Source organism: Anneissia japonica, unplaced genomic scaffold (genome assembly GCF_011630105.1).
Source record: "Anneissia japonica isolate Jap-2015-1 unplaced genomic scaffold, ASM1163010v1 scaffold4054_len1135799_cov195, whole genome shotgun sequence".
NCBI classification, from domain to species: Eukaryota; Metazoa; Echinodermata; class Crinoidea; order Comatulida; family Comatulidae; genus Anneissia; species Anneissia japonica.
Window position 1 is genome coordinate 24,494 of NW_022694605.1, and position 4,919 is coordinate 29,412.

At 40.6% G+C, this 4,919-nt stretch overlaps 6 non-coding genes across 6 annotated transcripts; 5 read left to right on the forward strand and 1 right to left on the reverse strand.

Annotated features, from left to right (window-relative positions):
• Positions 1–371: 371 nt before the first annotated feature.
• Positions 372–443, forward strand: Trnap-agg. The gene has a single exon. It is a non-coding gene; the product is annotated as a tRNA-Pro (tRNA).
• A 208-nt stretch (positions 444–651) lies between these two features.
• Trnap-agg lies at positions 652–723 on the forward strand. The gene has a single exon. It is a non-coding gene; the product is annotated as a tRNA-Pro (tRNA).
• A 204-nt stretch (positions 724–927) lies between these two features.
• Positions 928–999, forward strand: Trnap-agg. The gene has a single exon. It is a non-coding gene; the product is annotated as a tRNA-Pro (tRNA).
• Positions 1,000–1,203: 204 nt separating this feature from the next.
• On the forward strand, positions 1,204–1,275 carry Trnap-agg. Its single transcript has one exon. It is a non-coding gene; the product is annotated as a tRNA-Pro (tRNA).
• Positions 1,276–2,407: 1,132 nt separating this feature from the next.
• Trnap-agg lies at positions 2,408–2,479 on the reverse strand. The gene has a single exon. It is a non-coding gene; the product is annotated as a tRNA-Pro (tRNA).
• Positions 2,480–3,027: 548 nt separating this feature from the next.
• Positions 3,028–3,099, forward strand: Trnap-ugg. Its single transcript has one exon. It is a non-coding gene; the product is annotated as a tRNA-Pro (tRNA).
• The last annotated feature ends 1,820 nt before the right edge of the window (positions 3,100–4,919 follow it).

The window sequence follows — 4,919 nt, forward strand, 5'->3', positions numbered from 1 at the left end:
TTATTATTATTATTATTATTATTATTATTATTATTATTATTATTATCTGTATTTTGGATACGCCTAATCACTTAGCTTCGTTAGCAACTGTAATTTATTACTTTCGAACTACGCCCTGAGACCGCGCCCTTGTAATAATAAGCTTATCACACTCAATTGATTTAAATATTGGCAAATGCCTTGAGTCTTGTTCTTGAGCTTATAGGCCTAATATACAATACTGTAACTTCGGTTATTAGCCTTCAATAGAAAAGGTAAAAAGAAAAAAAAATAATGATAGAACGAACGTTACTCCGAATAAAGAGAGCGAGGCCGTGATTCTACCTTTATTGCGTCATCTTCACGAATTGTGTGAATAGCACATCATCTGTGGGTCGTTGGTCTAGTGGCATGATTCTCGCTTAGGGTGCGAGAGGTCCCGGGTTCAATTCCCGGATGACCCCATTTTTTGTTCTTTTATTTAAAATAACATCTAGCTAATTCATGAACTGACGATGTCCCAATAAAAAGGTCGAAAAGTTGAATCATCGCCTCCCTTTCTTTATCCGGAGTATACGTAAACATAAACATCAGTGCATCTGTTGATAAAAATAATTATATTTATTAGGTCATCTTCATGAATTGTGAGATTACGCCTGTTCCACCATCTGTGGGTCGTTGGTCTAGTGGCATGATTCTCGCTTAGGGTGCGAGAGGTCCCGGGTTCAATTCCCGGATGACCCCCTTTTTGTTCATTTTTTAAAAATTACATAGCTAGCTCATTCCTAAACTGTCGATGAACCATTTAGGGTCGAAAAGTTAAATCATCGCCTCCCTCTCTTTATTTAGAGTAAACATTCACATTAGTGCATCTGTTGATAAATATATAGGCCCTATTTATTGGGTCATCTTTACGAATTGTGTGATTACGCCGGTTTCACCATCTGTGGGTCGTTGGTCTAGTGGCATGATTCTCGCTTAGGGTGCGAGAGGTCCCGGGTTCAATTCCCGGATGACCCCCTTTTTGTTCTTTTATTTAAAATTACATAGCTAGCTCATTCCTAAACTGTCGATGAACCATTAACGGTCGAAAAGTTGAATCATCGCCTCCCTTTCTTTATTTAGAGTAAACATTCACATCAGTGCATCTGTTGATAAAAATATAGGCCCTATTTATTGGGTCATCTTTACGAATTGTGTGATTACGCCTGTTCCACCATCTGTGGGTCGTTGGTCTAGTGGCATGATTCTCGCTTAGGGTGCGAGAGGTCCCGGGTTCAATTCCCGGATGACCCCCCTTTTTTATTTCCTTCATTTAAAATGCCATAGATAGCATGCCCCATCAAATGCCCCATCTTTTTTTTTTAATTTAAAATGGCATAGCTAGCTCATACCTGAAGATGGCCCAATAAAGGTCGAAAAGTTTAATCTTGGGCCCGACAGCGATTTTTTTGCGGCCCGCGAAAATAAATTTAAAACCCTATGTGTGCGACCCGCCAAGCAACAATGGCAGGAAAACACCTTGTTTTTTACGGCCCGACACCGACGATGTCAAAAGTATATTAAAACTGAGAATAAAGTGGTGAAAGAGCGGTGCTTGAGGGTTTTTGCAAGCACACTGGCAACATCTAAGTTTGGGTGCGGCCCTCGTCGGTGTTAAATCAAAAATTCACTTTGGCACTCTGACCGATTTTTATCCCCACCCCTGGTCTGGTGGCATGATTCTCGCCTAGGGTGCGAGAGGTCCCGGGTTCAATTCCCGGATAACCCCAATCTTTAAGTTTTTTTCTTTTATTTAAAATGACATAGCTAGCTCATACATAAAGATGACCCAATAAAGGTCGAAAAGTTGAATCATCGCCTCCCTCTCTTTATTCGGAGTAAACATAAACATAAGGCATGTATTGTAAAATAAAATAATTGCATCCCCTCCCTACCATCAGAGACGCCACCGACCCTATTTTTTTTTAAACAAACACTCACAAACTACATTTAATATAGGTTTGTTTACCACTCGTCGTCCGCCCCCACCCCCTCCAACCAGACCACTTGCAGTTGTGATGCCTGTTGTGTTAGAGTGAATTGTGAGTGATTATATAGAGATAATTGCATAACCTCCCTCCCTACCATAAAAATTGATAACATAAGGATGATAACCAATTTATTTATTTTACATGGCCAGTGCATCTGTTGATAAAAGTACAAGAAAACAAAGCCGGTCTTCAATATGAATCCAGCAATACCGTCACAGGTAGGCCTACCTGCAGCTAATAGGCCAACTAGGATTGCAACATCGGACTTAAAAAACGATTGAAAAGAAGATACACTTGATAAATATAAAAAAAACAAAAAAACAAAACAAAAACAAAAAAACACGCATTTAATAGGCAAACAATTATATCATTAAAAAAAAAAGAAAAAAAAAAAGGGGGTCATCCGGGAATTGAACCCGGGACCTCTCGCACCCTAAGCGAGAATCATGCCACTAGACCAACGACCCACAGCTGACGATATCGGCGTAATCACACAATGTGTAGTGTCATACCATGGTATCGGTTGGCTATTTAATTTGTTTTTGTAAATGCTGCTTTGACATATCTTGAGATTGTTTTATAAAGTCGCAGAAGCGTGCGATGTATTTTCTTGTTTCAATAATACTGGCGTTAGAACTACTCCATGCGTTAATAATACAATTAGAAATTGAAATTCTCGTCGAACATGCCAGACAGAGAACAGCAGCATTGCGTTTAGGCTTAGGGGAATTACCATTACGTCACATAACAACAACATGCCACGTTCACCACGGCAATACAGCTTCACCGCTAAAATTTGTGAACAATTAAATCCAATTAAAATCCTTCATTTTCTTTCTCTATGATTAATCTAAATCTCTTAATAGATTCCTATGTAGTTATAATTAGTAACACCAGAGTCACTTTGCTCGTAACACTAACAGTATAAGAACAACACCTAAAACTAAACCCAATGACTGCGCTACATACAGTACAATATTACAGTATAATTTTAAGTAACCACATTCCCAATGACGGCTCGTTGGTCTAGTGGCATGATTCTCGCTTTGGGTGCGAGAGGCCCCGGGTTCAATTCCCGGACGAGCCCCTTTGATTTTTTTTAAAAATAATATGACAGTGTTAAATACAGTACAGTACTCGCATTTTACATTAAACATCAATTTACAGTACTCACACCGCGATTTAAAAAACCGCACCACTTTGATAAATTTCACGAGGCGTTTATTTTTCTCCAAATAACTACCCCTACCCCCTTCCTAAATTACTGTAAACAATTCTAATAGAAGCAACACCATTCTCAACACATTGTATTACAGTATTAATTTTCTACTCCAGTAGAATGACATTTTTCCTATTACATACCTGGGTTGGGATTAACAAGTTTTTATGATCACACGACCATTTCGTTCATTGTAGTTCCACATTTACAGCGAAATTAAGGAGATATAGCATAGTCCTATCATATCCATTTCACAAACAAAAATAAAATGTCTCTTTTGAATACAGTGGTGTAACAAAGGGGTCGGGGTCCTTAGCTTTCTGAGACTGGGGCCCTTCCAGTGGTGGTGCTAGTGGAGGGGGGCCCCGTAGGACAGGAATTTCCCCCTCTCATCTGACGGCATGACTAACGATGTCGTCGGATTAAAAAATATTATTTGTCTATCTAAATGTTATGGTAATTGCCTATCTCTAATGGTGTGGTCTAAAAAAAGCACAATAACTAAGCTCCAAAAACCTCTCCCATAAACCCTACGAGGGATCCTTTTACTCCAGGACTGAGGCAGAGTCGGCCCCTTGGTTCAGATCCTGTCGGACATGTAGGACCCCTTGTCAGCAAATCCAGGACTGAGGCTGAGTCGGCCCCTTGGTTCAGATCCCGTCGGACATGTAGGACACCTTGTCAGCAAATTTCTGGAGCAACTGTTGGGCCCTTTTTGGGTCTTAATTGCGAATTCCATAGTGGGATTTCAGGATTGGATAGGATTAATTCGGTGTAAACACCAAGAATAGCCCACAAAAGTCTAGAAGACTTATTTCTAGTGGGATCCTTCTGGTGGTGATTGGGTAGTACACCGGGAGACAATCCCCTACTTTTTTTTCGAAAAGTACAGTGCGTTCTTTAACATGCACATGGGCCATAAATGCACACAGTACCAAAGGCTTAAACATTTCATCCGAAAGACGGTGCGCTGTTTTAACTTGTATTTCAGCCCTTCATCTGAAAGACATGAGGCAGAAGCACTTCCATTATTCCAAAATTACTCGTACCCTCGAGTCTCCCCCCCCCCACCCAAAAATCACGGTCAAGTAGTTAAAAATCATCTAAATTCACCATATTTTGCGAATTAGTGCCCCTCAACTGATCATCGAGCACCCCTCCCACTTCACCTACGCGCACCCCATCAGCCCCCCCCCCCCAATTCAAGACTTCTAGATACGCCACTGAAAATGGGTAAGCCCCTTCGGTTCCCCTATGGGTCGGGGCCCTGCGGACCGCCCCACAAGGGCACATAGGCGTTACGCCACTGCTTGAAACACCACTTAATCCTTTTCAACAATAAAGGTCCCCAGGATGTTAATTCAAATAATACGGTATTGTTTTTTTTTATATGCAAATTGCTGAAATGAACATTATAGTTTGTACTGTAATCATTAGTTTGACATCACTCCTAACTTAATCATAGAGCCCCCCCCCCCCACCAACTTTACCTTCAGGGTCTTTTTAGTGGCGATTGGGGAGTAGGCCTACACTTGGAGTCAATCCCCTACTCTTTCCTGAAGAGTGTATTGCATTTTTTAACATGTACATGAGCCATATTATATTTCACAGTGAGCAAACTTTTCATCTGAAAACAGTGGATCTCCATGGTTCTGTGCACAGTTAAATTGCTCTCAGCAGCTATAACA